The following is a 19,345-nucleotide window of genomic DNA, read 5'->3' as shown; positions in this document are numbered from 1 at the left end:
TTACTTATGGTCCCACGGACATTTAATAGCAGCCATGTCTAAATCTTTATCTTCCCCTTACAGGCTTTATTCCCTTTATTCCACATACCCCAGTCACCGTATTAGAACTGCCTACAGGAATAGTTCTTGGACCCATTGTACACAGCAACACTAAAGAGAAGAGCAACATTTAACCAGTAATCAGGCTCTGCATGGTAAAGTATTACAGCTCACTTTAGGCTAGAGGAGATGCTGTGATTGGCTCCCTTCTGGTCAGCCTGGGCAATAGGATCAGCAAAGAGAGCTGTTGTTGCCTCCCACGTCCAGTTCAACCCCAGGTCTTTGGTGGCTTCCGCCCGAGGCGGTCACTTAGGGAATTAAGCCAAAAGACCTTCTGCATACTACCGGCTTATCTCTGAAAGAAGTTGCCTGAGAAGTTCATGCTGAGATACAACTACGGCTGTGACAACGCCTACTGCTTGTGGACATCCTCAGACATCTGAGCCATTGGTAACCTTCACTTGTGACTCCCTCCTGACTCTTTCCGGACTTCTCAATGTTTATGTTATGTAAATATTTTATTTCTGGAGGTTTCAGTTCTTACCTGCCTACATAAGCTCAAAACACCCCCAAGTAAAGAGGCCTTGATAGGGACTCAACTTGGCCTCGCGTCTCTTTGTTCTCCGATCCATTTCATTTTGCAGGTCCTGTCTGACCTCTGGTCTGAAGAGACCCACAGACCCGAGTGGAACTGCGGGATGGATCCATTCAACCTGTCACCGTATCAGTACCTGTAAAGGTATAAGCACAATCTTCAGACACAGGAAGTCACCTGATGTAGTCAACTTGCAATGCACTGAGGGGTGCTTCTCGCCCTTGATCCAACTAGGCTCTATTGCCAGTCACTACTGTTTGGGGATTGCCTGGACACACATAAAAACATTGCTGAATGATATTCTGTATCCCTTCCTTCAGAAGACTTGTTTTCCACTGACCACTTATCTATGCCATGGCCTTGCTTCCTGTATGTCCTAGTCACCAGTACAGCCATATAGCAGAATTTTCTGTCCCTGGCCATTGTATCTACAGAATACTGGCTAACCCATTGGCCTTATGATCCCCTCATACTCCTAGGCTGAGTAAAGGTTTATGGCTGGTCACATGAGAGACTGTCACAGACTCCTGTTAGTTTTCCTAGATGTCAAAGGACTTCCCACCTGGGGTGGCCCGACAATGAACATCCATCCTTTTTTGTCTGAGGTATTTGCTTAGCCTCACTATTTGCCATGGTTTGGTAGCTTGGAACTTGGGATTCTGAAAACAACCCAAGACAGCCACTCTGTGTCATTATAATGATGATACTGTGCTAACTTCTGATTCTCTGGCAGATTTGGAATCAGCAGCTGTGAGCCTGAGAGCTGCCCATAAATCACCCTCCCAGGTGAAGGTAACTTTTTCTTGACTCTCCAGGACCATACCAATGGAGAGGAGAGCCTTTGCCAGGTCTGCCACATGGTAGTACCTATCCAAGGACAGTTGGTCCATCAAGTCCATGATGGTGGCACTACAGCACCCATGAGTACAGTTGCCTCTTTCAGTTCCCTTTAGCCCACAAACACTCCAGGTTCCATTGACTGCTGCAGTGGCCACACAGGGAAGTTTAAGGGACCATGCTGTCTGTATTATTGTATCAGCACTTTCTAATTGCTAAATAGTCTGAGTAATCTCTTCATGCTCCCTAGGTCACTGATATCTATGTACCTGAACCCCGCTTGGGAGACTGGCAGTGTTTGTGGGTAGTGCAAAGGATGACCTCATACCACTGGCTCACAGCCCTTACATTGTAAACTCTCTGGCTGTCATTTGGAGGGTTGCCAGCACTCAGAATATATCCCCTCCCAGCATATAATTAGCTACTAGAGACACATGTATTGTGTATGGCCAGGAAGTCTTTGTGGTTTTGATTGTGGGGCCACTGTAGCTATCTAAGTGTACAGTCAGCTTAGGAAAGAGAGCAAAGTTCCCATGAACTAAAGTATAGTCAATTCCAGTATCAATAAGGGCCAACACTTTTCATACCTTGGTGGACAATTGAACATAAGGCCCTTGGTCTTCCAGAGTTCCCTGTAGTGTAGTACCTCAGTCACACCCCTAGCTCAAAGGGCAAGGTAACCCAATTGAAGTAGTGCCAAAAAAAACCCTGGAGAAATAACTTTCATACTTCTACTGCCCAGACTTCATGTCCATGTCCTTAAGGAACCTCTGGAACCAACAGGGCGGGCAGAACGGGGGTTCAGCAGGTTCCACAATGCTAACAGCACCTCCTTTAGCTGGCGATCTATCCCAGCTCAAATGAGTTCTACTCATGTCTATGCTCCTGACTTCTGCCTGGAGGTGTCTTAGCCTGTGCTCTTCCTCCCTTGGGGGCCATCTGAATAGCTCATAGTGCTCTGTCCCCTTTTCTGGCCTTTTATGTTGCCCAGGGCTGTGGTCACCATTGTATACACTGGCCTACATAGTACTGCAGTCAAATGTACTTCCAGAGCAGTAGCAAAAATCAACCCCCTCATTCCAGAGGTAAAACTGCCTTGTAACATGTCCCTGGGTAAAACATAGCCCCTACTATCTGGATAAAGACAGTATAAAAAGTCCATTTATACAGAGTCCCTGAGAAGCTGTCTGAATCAGACCAGTGTCCTCCCAGATTCTGTGGTCTCAAGACAAGCAAGCATTTCCTTAAAGATCTATGAGTGGTGATGAAGATCAAGTTCTTTACCCCTCTGCAGTTCACTGCCTGCATCTGCCTTGTAGAGGTGCAGCAATCAGGCAGGGACTGGCTTCCCTGGACTCTGTCCTGCTTTCTAAGCTGCTGCAGCTCTGTGAGATCATGTGTTTGTGGCTATCATGTGCCTTGGGCCTGACTACACTGACCCAGGGCTGCTCTGTCTTCAGCTTATTTGCCAGTGGAGCTTACAACAGTAGGTGGGGTATTTCTTCATACTTTGCCTTTCCTTAGATGCCTAGGACCCTAGGTAGCTTGTATTCTAAATCACATTGCCAGGATTCCAGCTTCTCCCCAGCTCTTGTCGCATTCACTGGCTTCCCACTGCAGGACATCTTTATGACCAGCCAGCATATCTTTCCTGCTGCTATCTGTTTTTGTTGTTGTTGTTTCTCCTGTCAGGGCATCTACCAGGGCCCCTTGCCCCCAGAGCCTTTTCCCAGGATGGGACAGTCCGTACCTCATCCCAGAGCTTTCTGCTGGGACTTCAGTAAGCAAGAAAAGCGACCAAAGGATATCAAATGCTGTCCTTGGGCACACCTCCTTCATGCCTCCTTCAACCACTATGGAAGATGGTTCATTTATTTCTGGGGTCCTTCCCTACAATGCTACCTATCCCGAATGCTGAAGCAGAGTTCAGGGGGTCAAGGAGTTGAGGATCATGAGGAGCCGGGAGATTAAAAACGATGTGTGGATGATGCTGCCAGCAGAGCCAATGGCAGGTGTGAGCATGCACTGTTTAGTAGCATTTGATAGAGACATTTTATAGAGAATCTCACAAAAGTGGCATCTTGCCAGAGCTGGTTACATAATAGGTTACATAACAGCCCCATTTCCTGATTACTCATGACTCCCTGGATATGGAGTAGCTGCCACATTGGATCCCCACACCAATACCATGTTGTCCAGGCTGGGATAAAATGAGGGGTGAGGTAAATGCTGTAGGCATTGTGATGTCTAGTCGCTACTGAGGAAGGGTGACTGAGGTATGTGCTTTGCAGTCTCTCACAGTCAGTCTGGTAACCAACATGACTGAAAGGACTAGTAGTTAAGTGGCATATGCAGTGTGAACACCCTGGAGCTAGAGCAAGTCACATCTTGGATGGGACAGAATAGGATGAAGCAGACAGTGTGAGATTTCAACTCATGCCCAAGAGAACAATTCAAAATTAGTGACTTATTTATATCTAGAAACTTCTGTGAACATTTTTACTATTACTCTCAGTAATTGAAATCGAAGGAACCACAAATCACAATAAAGGAGGGCATAATGTGTCTGGATAGTTTTGTGTATAAGAAAAGTGACACCAACTTTTAGGTAACTTTTTTGACACTGAGATAAATAATATACAAGGATAGGAACAGCTAGTTCTAATTTGATATGCAAAACAAAAACAAAAAAAGCAAACAAAAAGTTGAGGGTATTTGTGTCTCCTCACTGTTTAGAATGTATTATGAGTCCCAGGACTGCTCTTGGAATTTAAATAATAAGAATAATGCTCTGTGTATGTATGTGCAGAGTACATGTGTACATGTGCCCATCTGCACACTCATGTATGTACAGACCAGAAGACAACCTTGGGTGTTATTCTTTCTCAGGAACCAGCCATCTCATGATTTTGTTGTTGTTGTTGTTTATTTGTTTGTTTATAAGATGGGGTCTTTGGTTGACTTAGAGTTTTCTAGTTAGTCGAAGCTACCTGATAGGCAAGCATTAGGCATTCTCCGGTTTCAACCTTAGTTCTGGGGGGCCAAATTCATCTCTTTATACTTTGTAAGCATTTGACTCTAGCTCCCAGGCTTATACTTAGAATAGGTTTATTTATGCTAACCACAGACTACAATCTCAGTTTTATGCCAGTGGCCTAGACTACCTGATCAATCCACCTTCCTAAAACATAGTTGGGACCCCATCTTTTGTATTCTTTCCTAGAAAACACAGTGTCAGCTCTGCTTAGGGTTTGTCCACATTGCTCATGGACGCTTTAAATGCTGGTGCAACTCTTAAGTCTTCCAGTACCTGGAATCCCACACGGTTTTTGTTCCCAAAATCCACTTGTTGATTCTCTAGGACTCTTGCATAGATGTTCTGTGCGTTGGACCAATTATGTGTGCTGAGATTTAAGACTTCTTCACAGGGCCAATTATCAGAGAAGAGTTCAAAACCCTTAATGAGGAACGAGCTCCTTATACAAGAGCTGGGAACATAGGGCTCTCTGGTTTCCATTTGTATCCTTTGGCAGTCTTGAGTTACCTCTTCCTATAATCTTTTGTAAACCATCTTTATTGGCAAGAAAGAAACCCAACTTAAGTTGAAACTATAACAGTTAGATGCTCTCACTGCAAATGTTGCAAGGAAGGTGGCTGACTTCTGAGACAATCAACGATAGCATGTGACTGAGTTGAACAGGCAAAGAGAAGCATCTCAACTTCCTTTTTTTCCAGACACCGTGTAACTAAGGTCTGAAATGTTAGTATATGAAAAAATAGTATAGACTTCAGGGTGGGGGAGGAAATATGGTTGTTACAGACAGGAACATTTTCAAGTCCTCAGGCATTGCTCCAAGATCAAAGACAACAAAAAGCAAAGCAAGTTCAGCTCTTGGGCAGTTCCCAGTTAGACAAATGGATGATTAATACTCAAGAGACATCAGGGAAGAAAAGACCACTCCTGATAAAATGTAAAACTGTATAAAGTCTCTAGCAAGAGCTAAAGGCTAAGATCCAATGGTTGGATTAGTGTAGTTGCTCAGTTTTCAACTATATGATTTTCTATAGGAATATGATTAGAAATCTTGTACTTCCCTGGATGTGTAAATAAATGAGTGGCTGAGTCTGAGCATCTGGAACATCTGCTCTGAATAACTTGGAAATGAGTCTTTGGCACCTTTCCTAAGGGCGTGCATAGTCACAGCTTAGAGCAGAGTCCTGGAGAGAGTTCCAGAGTTGGAAGCAAAAAAACCTTAGATAGCACACTGAAGGAGTTCTGGCTATGTCCTAAGAAGAGACCGATCAATAAATGATGGCACCAATGTCACCATAGCACATATCTGACAAAGGACAGATGTGCTCTGGTTTGTAAATGACTTTATCTGGGTTTTCTTAAATAGTTAGTCCAGAGATTATTAAAATTTAAGCTGAATATAATATGAATTTAAGCTAATATTGTAGTCTTCCTGTAAAACTTGCCCTCAACACTGGCATGTTGCTTCCTCCTTACTAACACGTCACTATCAAAGCTACTGTAATATATCCTTGCACATTATTGGTTGCTTCTCTTGATTTTCTGTTACAGGAATCTTGTTTCAAATGGACTAATATATCTTAAACTTCCTCTCCCCATTAGAATCATTGATGACAGCCAACTAGGCAAGATAGAGTTTTGAAACACAGTGACTGAGTCACCATCAACCCATGCAATGGTTGAAATTTCCTTTTTAGAGAAAGTCACAACTCACTTTAATACTGCCTTAAACTTTTTTTATGTTTAAAAATGTATTTTATAGAGGAAAGATATTTTAAAACTAAGTAAATTTTATTTTCGTTTCTTAGACAAGCAGAGGCCAGACTAGAGGTAGAGTTCAGGGTTAAAGTGCTTGTCTCACATGCATGAAGCCTTTTCAGTCAGTCCCTGGCAGGAGGTGGGAGCGGCAGGGTACAGGGGGTGACAGAAGGCAATACATTAGTTCTTAAGAGGTTTTGATGAGCCAGGCGGTGGTGGCACACACTTATGATCCCAGAACTTGGGAGGCAGAGGCAGGCAGATTTCTGAGTTCAAGGCCAGCCTGGTTTACAGAGTAAGTTCCAGGACAGCCAGGGCTACACAGAGAAACCCTGTCTTGAACCCCCCCCCCCAAAAAAAAAATTAACTCATATTGTACAAGTTGTGTTTAACATGCCTACTATTGATTAACAGTTTTACCACCTCTAAGAGATATGGGTCATGTGACTCTACAGTATAGATGTTTCACAATAAAAACATATACTATGATAGAACAACCTTAAAAATAGCCTTGTAATGTTCAGTTTAGCAATGAGACTTCAATATTCTTTTTAAAAATGGAATGTGATGCCAGCTTTTTGTATTTAGAGTGCCATGCAAAAGACAATATGATATAGTTCTTTTTAGACACATAGTCTCTTCTCCATGAGATTCTCTAGGATGTGCAGCAGCTGCAGTTGCCTGTGTTAGGCCTGTACAAGATCTAATCAGTTATAATTCCAGGATGAATGTGGGAGGCCCCACCCTTCTTTGCTAACCATTGGTAGTTAATGACTGGGGGGCGGGGGAGGCGTGGGGGAAGGAAGGGGAGTCAATGTTCTTAAAGGAAGTTGCCTTTGCTCAGGCGAGTGGCCCTGTACCCACATACTTATGTTTGGGGATTTAACAGGTGGAATATACAGGTTCTATGATCTTAGTGGAGTATTCACGCTGCTGTGAGCTCTAACTGCTGCGACATTCCAGAGGTCTATGTGTTCTGGAAGGAAAACCTATTTGGGTGGAGAACTTGAGTAAATGGCAAGGACAGGGTAGGACTGAGACTTGCTGGAAGTCCTCACGTCATCGGGCGTTCTCACTGCTGTCACAACGCAGTGTCCCATCCAGTGGGTGGGCTCATTGGGTTATAAGAAATAGGAAGAGGACATGAAGTTAGCAGGGGCATCGGTGGGAGGAATCTGAGAGGAGTTGGAGGGGTTTATAATCAAAATGCATTGTATTCATGTGTGAAATTCTCACTGAATAAATAAAAATATAAAAATACAGCAACCAGAGGGTTTTTTTCCCCCAGAAGAAGGAAGCTAGTGAAGTTTTAGGTGGTCCATTGTTTAACAAAATGTTTACAATCTGGCTGCTGCTGTAACTAGTGCTTCCAGGGGTGTATGTTCTAGAAAAAAGGCTGACCTAAGACTTTCAGGAAGCTGCTTTGTCCTGTAGCTGAGACTTTCGCAAGAGGAAGTTACACCACTCAGAGCATGTGACCTACTGGTGATCAACCCCTCTGCACTTTCTGGTAAAAAGAAACCTTTGGAGAGCAGCCGCGTTAAGTTTAGTAGCTCCAGGCAGCTTGAACCAAGGAAAGTCTCTGTTCTGAAGACTGATTTTTCTGATAGTTACTTGCAATTTTACTCCCTTCAGATAAATACCACTGTAATGTAGGCATAGCATGAGATACTAAGGTCTGTACCGTAGCCATACCATGAAACACCAAGGTGATTTTTACAAGCAGCTATGTGCTTGGTTAGTCATGCTCTACTAGAATGATAGCTAGATAGATAGCTATATACACTTACAGCTCTACTTTTACATCAAGTTAATGAAAATCCCATCTGTACCCAAACTGTAGTTGACACTGGATTTTAGGGGGATCCCTTTAGGGTCACTAGATGATACCAAGGAAACCAGGGCCACCTCTTAATCCCATCAATAAAATAATTATAGGAAGCTCCAGGGATGGCCCAGTGGTTAAGAGCACTGATCACTTTCTTCCAGAGAATCTGAGTTCAATTCGTAGTACCCATATATCAGCTCATAACACAACTGTTTGTAACTCTAGTTCCATCATATCTGACACACTCAAACAGACAAGCACTCAGGCAAAACACCAGTGCACAGGAAATAATAAGAATAAATAAATAATAAAAGAATTTTAAGACAGATTCAAGCAGAAGCTTGAGACAATTGTATTTGATGGGTTTTGAGTCGCGGCGGGAAGCGTCTGCAGACACCAGGCCCAGGCAGTTCCACGTGTAAGAGGTTTAATTGGAAGAGGATAGGGGGGTAGCAGCGTAGGAAGAGAGAGGGGAGAGAGAGAAGAAAAGAGAGAAAGATGGAGGAAAGGACATATATATATGTATATATATATACATATATATATACATATATATATGTCGTGACATAGCAGTCCAGGTAAAGGTGGGAGCTGAACCCAATGGATTCTGGGAATATGGTGGCCGTTGCCCAGGCGACAGGTCTGTAGACCCGCCCATATCTGCCGCAGGTTCTGGATGCTAACAGTATTAGAATTTAAAAAGAAAATATCACAGGGTAGGCGTTAGTTTCACAGACCGTGCCTGCTTAATATATCAGAGCAAACCTTGTCCTTAGCTTCTCCCTGCATCCCTGAGGCCCATCCTGTCACAAGGCCTCCTGGCTGGCATACCCTACCCTAAATGTCTCCAGCACAAGAGACCAGGCTTCCTGCCTCCCAGCTGCTCTTCCACATATAATCCAGTCATTTTGGTTACCCCCCCTCTTTTGGGACTTATGGGTGCTATACCTAGTTCCCCTCTTCTTTCTTCCTTTCTTCCCTTCTTACCTAGCTCAGGATCATGTCTATTCTGGACTCTCAGATGTCCCTGTCTCTGGCTATGTTCTCCCATGTACCTATCATAAGCTTTCTCCTTCACTATAATAGGGTCAGTCATTTCTTTTTTTTTTTTTAATTATTTCTTTTTTTTTTCCCCCATTTAGTCAGCTATAAGCCTCAAAAGCTACCCAGAGCAGGGCAGTGGAAGAGGGAAGAAAATTGCTATGCTTCTTAGCTGGCATGGTATCTCAGTAATATGGGACAGGCAGAGACTGATGGAGATGGGGTGTTTTGGAGAAAGAGTGAAGTCCAAAGAGTGCTAGGGACAGAAGGAAGAAAAGAAAAAGCTACACTTTTCTGAATAATTCAGAAAAGCAGGCAGATTTAAGCAGCGTGGCTGTGACTCTGGGAGAGTTTGTGCTGGGGGCAGGAATTGTGGAAATTAAAGGAGAAAGATTTTGATTGTCTCTTGGCTTAATGTAAGCTTACTTTCTTCGGAGGGTTCTACTTCTTAAGTAGAGGCCCCTTGGCTAGGGAATTGACTCTCCAACCAGGCCAAAGACTCTAGTCTCTTGACCAAAGGAGTGTTCCATTGATGGGTCTTCATTGGTACGCTAATGTGATCATGTTTGGGTCTAAAGTAATAATGCTTTAATCTTACTATGTTTACATAAAGATTATTCAAATATGGTAAATACTCTTAACCTTTGAGCCACCTTTCCAGACATCTTCTAGGTGCTGTTAGTAAACTCACAACTATTAATGCACATGCTCTTTGAGATCTAATCAATGCTACAAACTTCCAATCGTCTTGCCCTCTCTATTTCAGTGTACTCTACCTCAGAAAGTCTGCCACTGTCAATAGCATGCTTATGTCAGAACACTGGCAATCTTCTAGTTGTCTCCCTGTAACTAATCCAAACCTGACCAATCATGAAGTCTTTTTAACTCCTTCAAGTTATTTAAATTTTGAATTTTCTACATCTCTACCCTAAGTAATTGAAACATAACTATTGCTGTGGAGGTCTCCTGTACTAGTTCATATTTCAGTTGCTATGTCAAAATACTTAAGGCTGGGCATTTAGAACCTTATTGAGCTCATAACTTTGGAAGCTAAAAGTCCAAAACATCAGATGGTCCCATCTACTTAGGCTCTGGTGACAATCTACTTGGCTGTGTCACAATTCAGCCTAAGTATAAAGGTGTCACCAACTTCAGAAGAGGAAGACCACATTGGCAAAGAGGCAGTCAGAGCGTGATTAGGAGATTTGGTCTTTTATGTCACTGATGGATGATCCATCACCTTTAACTAGGTTCCACCTGTTAAAGGTTCCAAATACTCCTTAATCCTACCATACTGGTGCTCAGCAATGAGCCTTTGGGGGCCAGACCACATGAAAGTTGTAATGTAGACTTGTCCTTGCCTGTAATCTGTCCTCCATGCATCAGTGGTAGCAGTGCTTTTAATTCGACCTGATCATGCTCTCTGTGTTCAAGAGGCATTTCCTATTGCCTAGCCCCATCTTAGCTATTCGTCTTTTGTCCTGGTGTTCTAAGCAGAGTGGCCTGTCAAGTGCATCAAGGTTCTGTTCATCAACTGCAAAACTTTCCAGCGCTTTTCCCTTTCCCCGGGACACTTTTCCTCCATTAGTCACTTGGCTAATTCCTCCCCTTCCGGCTAAAAGCTACATCTCCAAGGAGGCATTAAGTGAACTTCTAGGCTCTTATCAGTTCCCTTGTAACATCATTTTGTAGTGCCTGAGGTTTTCTTCTTCATCAAATGTCTATCAGAGCTTTGTAGAGTTATTTTAGTTTTGTATTATTTTTATTCTTTAAAGCAGTGCTTTGAGGCGTGTGTTGGGACACATGTCTTTAATCCCAGCACTCAGGAAGCAGAGGCAGGTAGATTTCTGAGTTTGAGGCCAATTTGATCTATTTGAAGCTAGCCTGGTCTACAGAGTGAGTTATAGAACAATGAGGGACATACAGAAAAGCCTGCTTCAAAAAGCCAGACAAACAAACAACAGTCTTTTGTGTTTACAGGAAAATTGACCCTAATAGTATGGAGAGTTCACATGTACTCCCTCTATTCCAAACACACCTTTCCATACTAAATGTACATTTATGCAGTAATACATTTAGTACAATTCATGAGTCAGGATGGATATAATATTAACTGAAAACCACAGTTTGCATCGGAGCCCTCTGTGAGTTATACAGTATGCTCTGTTCTGTCAACAATTCTCTGACACTGAGTGTTCCAACAGTCAATTCAACTTTGATTCGGAATGCTTCCAGTTCACAACAGACCCCAGCTAGGTAGAGATGGCCAACAAAATTGCCCCGTCTTCCTTATGATGCTCACACTGCTCTCTAACTAGGGCACACATTTGAAAGTACTTACTGTCCCTCACCCCCAGGCTCAATGATTAGCTAGGATGACTCACCAAGTCAACCAGAGGACCAGACTTGTGAGAGTAGTTTTACTATAGAGGAGCCAGCTAGACAGATGAAAAAGTACAAAAGCTAAGGTCTGGAGATCAAACTAGCAAAGGCCCCTACCCTCATGAAATGGGCCTGTGTGTAGTACTTCCTACCCACCAAAGGCTCCAGGAACCGTCATGCAGAGGTGTTTTATTTGGGATTTCATGGTTTGGTCATGCACAGGAACTCAGACTTCAGACATTTCCTCTTTGGATGTCAGTGGTTGTGGCTGAAAGCTTCAGCTCTAACCACATGCTTGGCCTTTCGGTGACTATCTCCAATCTGAAGCAATTTAGAGCTCTGCACTTCAGTCTAGCCATAAGCCATCTTATTCAGTTAACAAAGACCCTTGTCACCCAGAAAGCTACAGTTTAAGGGATTTTGAAGATTTGTGATAGGAGCTGGGGACAAAAAAAGCACATAGATAACTACATAATCACACATATATATCATATAAATAAACAGATAACACAAATGCACACACACATAAAACAATGATCTGTCCTATGTTCTTTGACAAATGCTTACTATCATGTATCTACTGTTACGGTATCACATAAAATGTCTACAGATCTCAGTAGTTCACATTTCTCTGTCTTCCTCAACCTCTTGGTGATCCCTGGTATTTTTACTGTCTGTAAGTTTGCTGTTTCTGAAATTGAATATTGTTGGATCACACAGCATCATAGTCCTTTTAGGTTGTTTTCTAAAATGCATGTAAATATCTTTCTTTCAAATAAGATCTTACTAGGTAGGCCAATCTGGCCTCTAACTTACAGTCCTCCTATCTTTGTATTCTTAGTGGGGCATTGAAGCCACGTACTAACCTTTCTCATGTTTTTTTTCTGGCTTTATAGCTCATTAGGTGTGGGTACATGTATATGTGTGTGTGTGTGTGTGTGTGTGTGTGTGTGTGTGTGTCTGCTCATGTGTGCATGCATTTGCACATGTCCAGGAGTGCATACATGTGCCTATGTATGCAGGTGCACATGCATATTTGCATCCATGCTTGGGAAGGTCAAAGGTCAACCATGGGTATCATATCCTTCCTCAGATACTGTCTATGGGAAAACTCTGCTAATTAATTTCTAAGTCCACCATGACCACCAAGTCTCTGAGCTTGGTTCAAAAATGGGAGACTCCCTTCTGGGCAGGTTTTCTCCTCTTCTGATCTTGTCCCCCACACTGGCCTGTACCTGAGTAAAGTCAAGTAGCACAAAAACCTGGAGTTCTCCTTGTGAATCAGGTATCTAGATAGGCCCTGAGTGTTCAGCCAATGAGCTTCCATTCCTTGGTATTCCTCCTGCAAAAAGTATTTAAACCTTGGTTCCTCCTGAGTAAGATGTATGCATTCACATCAAATAAAGCAGTTTGGACAAGCAAGGACTGTCTCCTTATTAAAGATTGCAGTGCAAGAGGAGTTCATAGTAAAGAGCCGTGCCTAAATCTCCTGGAGAAGGCCTTCTCTCTTCCAGCCCCTCCATATAAACTGGGTTCAGCCTCCAACAGGGTTCTGCCTTACCCTTCCTGCCTGGCACATGAATCCCCCTGGGGGAGAGCATGGACAAGGACCCCTGTTCCCGACTCCCAGCTGCATGCATGCCAGTGGTGCCTGGGTACAGAGGAGATCGGGAACCATGGCCACTGTCCCAGACTTTGCTATTTCCCATTGGGACAAAGCACGGACTGAGGATCTCCATTGTGGGCTGTATCTGCTTACCCTGAGCACATGCAGGCAAGCACTCCTGGGACTCTAGCAGTGAGCCAGACACGCAGCCTGGCAACTGTCCATCCTGGTTTTGAGACAGTATCATTTAACGTCTGCAACTCACTGACTAGGTTAAACTGACTGGCCAGTGAAGCTCAAGAACTCAACTGTCTCTGCCTCCCTAGTGCTGAGATTACAACCTTGCACCACCATCCCAAGTTTTCTTTTAGTGTGAGTCCTGAGGCTGAGCCTCAGGCCTGGGTGCTTACAAGGCAGCACTTTACTGATGGAATCCCTCCCCACCTGTTTTTCTCCCTCTTGAAGAACATCTTGTGACGAGATTTGGTAATAATAAATAACCCTGATATAAATATTCATGGACAGTTGTTTTGTGGACATAACTTTTCCGCTAAGTGCCCAGAAGCGTGGCTAATGCTTCTTGAGCATAATTCATATGACAAAATCACAGATTTGTAAGGAAGCTCTAGATTGCTGTCCAGTGGCTGGGCTCATGAGTGTTTTACCATTCTAGTTGGCATTCGGTGTTATCAGCGCTTTGGATTTTAGCTTTCTGATAGATGTGTTTTGCAGTCCCATTTTTAAATATTTAGCCTTCTCATTTTACAGGATTCTGAATTTCTCTTCAAATTGCCCTCCATCTGTATCTTTCAGAACTTTTGCCCAATTTGTATTTATTTTCAGACAGGGTTTCTCTTTCTCTATGTAACCCTTAGCTGTCCAGGATCTTGCCTGTAGACCAGGTTGGCCTTGAACTCACAGATCCTGTTGCCTCTGCCTCCTGAGTGCTGGGATTAAAGACATGTTCTGCCACCAGTAGGCTGAAAGTGAACATTATAAAGGCCTAAATCTGTATCTAGCTTTGTTTTTGCCCAAGCTTGTGGAGGACCTGCCTATCCTCCGTCCGATTCGCTTTATTCCTCTTCTCACCCTCTCCTCCCACACCGACTGCTTGCCAATAGCCAAGTAAAATGGCTGCCATAAGGTTTCTCTCTTCTTCATCTTCTCCTTCGTGATACTAGGGGGTGGAATTCCGAGCTGGGTGCTTTTGAGGCAAGACTTCAAAAGCTTCTTTGTCAAAGATCGGTTCGATGCATTTGTTGATTCTTTTTTCTCTGCTTCATTTACCTGTCAACTCTCCCTTAGTTACTACACCATCAAAGGAGTTTTGTACTGAGTTATGGTTGTTATGAACACAATGTTTGTATCTCCAATTCCAATTCCTACATGGAAACTCACTCTGTAGTACGATTCATGAAGATTCATGAACTCTCCCCTCTTCCCCTCCTCTTCCCCTCTTCTTTCCTCATCACCCTTTGTTTTTCTCTTCTGTCTTTCAGATGCAATGAGAAGATGACTATGTGCATATTAGGAGGTTGGTCCTTGTTAGATCTAAGGTCATTATCTAGACTCAAGATAAAACAGGTATTCCCTGTTCCCCAAATTATGAGGGAAAAGTTTTTGTTGCTCCAACCACCTGGCATTTGATAATGTGTTCCTGTAGCCACAGTAAAACACCATCAAGCTACATATTTTATTTTCTTCAGTATCCATTAAGATTAGTTTATTTATTGTTTGTGTGTGCGCCCATGTATATGTGTAGAGTTCTCATGACACACAGCACAAAGATGTGAAGTCAAAGGTCAACATCTTGAGTTAGCTCTCTCTATCCAGGTTGACAGTTTTTTGTTTGTTTGTTTGTTTTTCAGCAAATGCTTTTACCCCACTAAACTATCTTGCCAACCTTGGTCTTTTGGTTTTCTTACAAACTTTGGAATCCACTTGTTGGTATCTATGACTTGATAGGATTTTGACTGAGATTGAGTGAAATATACAGATGGTGGTCAGAACTGACATCTATAATAGGGAGAACAAAATAGTTCTTCCTATTTGTAAAGGTGGAGTACCTTCCAGTTTACTCAGATCTTTAATTTTCTTTAGAACTCCCTGTCAACACAAAGGAACTGCAGCTGTCATCTTAAACTGGATGAGCGATAGTTTATTCTGGAGGCGTTTTGAGTGAGCACGGCCTAGGGACACAGGTTTAGGTTTCCTCAAACTCCGTGTTCCAATGTGGAAGTAGTTTCATGTAGTTCTCACAGCTTTACAGAACAGAGGAAGTCCTTAGTCAAGGCAAGTTTATAATACTTAGACACGTACATCACATACATGGGAAAGGCAGGTACGTGGTGGTGGGGGTGAGGTTCAAGGGAGCCTTTGTGTAAGTCCTAAGGTGTTTTCTGACAACATTCTAAGCTTTTGGATTGGTAGAAGCTAGTTGCCTGCTAATTCAATAGATTCCAAAGACCTTTTATCTATTGTTACAAGGTTTTAGTTTAGATACAGGGACAAAGAATGCCTGTTCTGGAAGGCCAGCATTTAGCCAAAGATAAGGTGATCGTCCTCTGGACTTTCTACATTCCAACCTATTTCCACAGTATGAAATTCTAACCGGGAGTTTTCCTTCACACAGATATACATTCAACTAGGCTTGTAGCTAAGTATTTTATCTTGATATATTTTTAATATTCAATTCCAATTGCTCATTTCGGGCAGATAGGAAAGTAATTGACTTTATGTATATTAACTTTGTATCCTAGCAACCTTGCTGTAGCTGCTTATTGGTGTTTATTTTGCCTTTGTTTACATAGATAATCATGCCAGCTGTGAACAGAACTGTATTTCTTCCTTTTCAATCCTGTAAACTCGTTTTACAAGTTTTTCATCAGTTAAGCCATAAGCTCCCTGTAGCATCACATTCTCATTCTTCTTGTCTTGTAATGCTTATTGTTTTACTAGTTACCAGAGATAAAATTTCAAGTTACTGTGATGATGAATAATTTAGATAAACAATTGCTTGCATGCCATTGATGTCATTTACTGTTACTAGGAAACAGAAGGCAATGGCTTCAGCCATGGAATGCTGTAGATATTGTCAGTTTTGCATATTAATGTAAGCCCCAAACATCTGAGTTCCCCTATCAGCACCATCAACTCTCAGAAAGCACATAGTCTGTGTTTTAAAGATTAGAATGTGGCTTTTATTTGTGTGTGTGTGTGTGTGTGTGTGTGTGTGTGTGTGTGTGTGCGCGCGCCCGTATGTTCAATACCAAGAGTAACAGTCAGCAGCCAATGAGCATTCGTTCTGGGAACAAAGGGTAGTAAAAGGCGGCGGGGGCTGCTAGGGAAACAAGGCTGGCGCAGGGTCTTGGGCGGATTTCGTGGAGGGTGGGTAGGCTGGAGGACTCTCAGGCTGTGCCGCGTTGTCATGGGGACGGCTCGTGCGCCTGCGCCTGCGCGGCGGAAGGCGGGGGCGGTGATGACGCGCAGGGCGGGCCCTGAGGTTCGGTTGTGTGGAGCCGGAGCGGGCGGCAGGAGCGGCGCGGTCGTCGGGGCAGGTGAGTGGCCGCGGGGGTCCCGGGCCCCGGCAGGTCTCAGATGCTGGTTCGGCGCTCTTCCCGGGGCACCGGGTGGGTCTGGCCGGGTCCTCACCCGCACTCGGTCGCGTCCTCGGCGGCGTCCGGACGTCTGGCTGGGCTCGACGGACCGGAGGTGACAACGGTTATCGGCCGAGCCGCTGCTCTCGGAGGGGGCGGGGAGGGCCTGGGCTTGCAGCGGGGTGTGTGCACAAGGAACGGTCCCGGAGGTCTGGTGACTCAGATCTCCTTGGAGGATTTCCTTGTAATACGGGGCGGAGGGAAGCGAACGGACGTGGAAAGTTTCCAGTTTCAGAAGTGCAGTTATGGAGCCGTGGAGTGTGTGGGATCCTCTGTTGTATTCGTCCTTTCTTAAGACACATAGCTTTTTTTTTTTTTTCTGTTTTGTTTTGTTTTCCATTAGGTAAATTACTTAGAAAGTGTAGGGTTCGAAATTCTTAACACGCACGCCTTACACCAGGAACAAATGTTTAAGAACGAAAGTTACATTGAAAACAGCTGCTGCCCTGGTCAGTTGTCTTGCTTTTTAAATGTCAAGGTGATATCTCATTTGTACTCTCATTTTCCCGATGATCTAAGGATGAGGACAAACTAAAAATATGCCTTTCCATCCTGTTAACAACTTAGTTCTTTAAACTTGTAGGTCTTAAGTGGTCCATAAGTATTACTGACCAAAAATGATTTGCACCAGGAAATAAGGAAGTGGAATGACTAAAAGTTCAGTAAACAATTACTCCATTATAGCCAAAGTTAGTTAACTTTGGAAGCAGATTTTAGCTGTGCTGGATCTATTAAAGGGGATTTAAAAATCATGAACAAGAAGGGGCTGATTAACATTTTGATGCACTTTTAAATTAAGCAACCCTTTAAAATGAACACAACTCACCAATTCCCCCCTCACCCTGCCCCCTGTTTTTTGCCACTTTCTCTTTAGGTAGTAAACATCCAGAGACTGTAAAAGACACCCACACACTTTAAAATATTTACACATTTAGTAATAGTTCTCTTTGTATTTATTAATTGCCAAATGTTGCAACACTTACTGAAAATTCATTTTAAAAAGTGACAGTTTTTTTTTCTTTTTGCTAGCTTTTTAAAAAACGTTGTGTTTGTGTGTGGGTATGTACGTGTAAGTGGGTGTGGAGGGTGTGTAGAGGCCAGAGTCAGCGACCCCTGTGGTGTTGGAGTTAGTGGTTTTGTCAACTGCCCATAGAGTGGCTACTGGGACCTGAACAGCACAGGTTCCTTGGAGCTCCTGCACACAGAAACCTAGGCTCCTGTGCCCATCGTCAAGGCAGCTAACTGTACATTATTAACTGTATCACCTTCTTAGTGTCCCCTACTAGGGTACATGGTCTGAGTCTTCCTGGACCCCGCTCCTAATGGAGGCTAAGCAGAAACTCCTTCCATGGTTGCAAGCTGAAGGCTCTCTCCCCTTCAAGAGTCCTGTCCCATCACAGCGGCTCCAGCTCTTCCTAGAGCTGTTCTGAAGGGCACCAGCTTCCCTTCTGGAGGCCCCACCTATAGTATCTTTCATTAACCTGTGACTCCTGGGCTCAGTTTTCAGTGGCTGATCATCAGAATCCTCTTGGATTTTGTTTAAAAGAACACTTCTCAAGTCCTCTCATGGACTCTATCAATCTAGGGAACTTGGGAACTATTTTTTTTTTTTATTAGTTTTATTTTTAGACAGTCCAATCATTACTCCCCTCCTGGGAACTTTTTTTTTTTTAAATGCCTGAGGTAGTTTTTATCTGAAGGTTAGCTAAAGTCAGATACTTCTCTTGGGACCTGACCTAGGTGTGTTCTCTTTCACTGTGTATGTGTGTTCTGTGTGGTCACAGAATGTCTCTTAGAACTAATTCAGGTATGTTCTTTGACTCATTATATGAACTACAAGGAATGTCTTTTGTCCCTCAGGACAACCAAGATCCTTATTGTTTTATTTGAGTTCAACACAGCACTTTTTCTTATTTATGCTTTTAAATGATTTATGTTTATTTGTCTGAAGTGAAAAGTTCCACAGTGGAACGTTATCAGAATTTTTAAGAGTGATTTTAACAAAAGAAAACAAACTAAGCCATTCCAAAGTATCTGGGTTTGATTATACATAGTTGAAATGGGCCACATATTTGACTTGAGCTACTTTCCCCACTTAGAATGTGTGGCCCTATCTTTTAGCCATTGTGAAGATTTCAGTTATTATCTTTGTTTCAGCACATCATTGCTTTTGGTTTTTCTTGCATTTGGGTCATCAAAACACAATACTAATTCCAGATCTCAATGATCAATGAGTTTGTCAGTACTGTTTGTTAATTTTTTGTTTCCATGGTCAAATATCATCTTTAATGTGGTTTAGGATTATAGTGAGGGAGTACCCATTATTGTTCCTTGTTTAAAGAGAATTTTCATTTAGGCTTATAAACATTAAATAGAATAATTGGTGCAGTTGATTTTTAAAAGTGCCTACATTACTAGTTCCTTCTGGTCATGTCTCTTATTTATCTGCAGTTGGCCTCTACAAATGACACACAGTAAGTTTGGAATAAAAGTTGTCAAAAGCTGGGCAGTGGTGGTGCAGGCCTTTAATCCCAGCACTTGGGAGGCAGAGGCAGGCAGATTTCTGAGT

General features: G+C 43.0%; 1 protein-coding gene across 2 annotated transcripts in view; it reads left to right on the top strand.

Annotated features, from left to right (window-relative positions):
- The first annotated feature begins 16,560 nt into the window (after window positions 1-16,560).
- Sdcbp (syndecan binding protein) overlaps window positions 16,561-19,345 on the top strand; it is a 31,328-nt gene continuing 28,543 nt past the window's right edge. Inside the window, exon 1 of one of the 2 annotated variants that reach the window (XM_031366684.1) lies at window positions 16,561-16,677. The gene's annotated coding sequence lies outside the window, so the exon portion shown is untranslated. The remainder of the gene's footprint in view (window positions 16,678-19,345) is intronic. The other variant, XM_031366683.1, reaches the window with a different exon arrangement.

This window comes from Mastomys coucha, unplaced genomic scaffold (assembly GCF_008632895.1).
Source record: "Mastomys coucha isolate ucsf_1 unplaced genomic scaffold, UCSF_Mcou_1 pScaffold14, whole genome shotgun sequence".
Lineage (NCBI taxonomy): Eukaryota > Metazoa > Chordata > Mammalia > Rodentia > Muridae > Mastomys > Mastomys coucha.
Note: the sequence above shows the minus strand (reverse complement) of the source record. Positions and strands in the feature narration are given on the sequence as shown.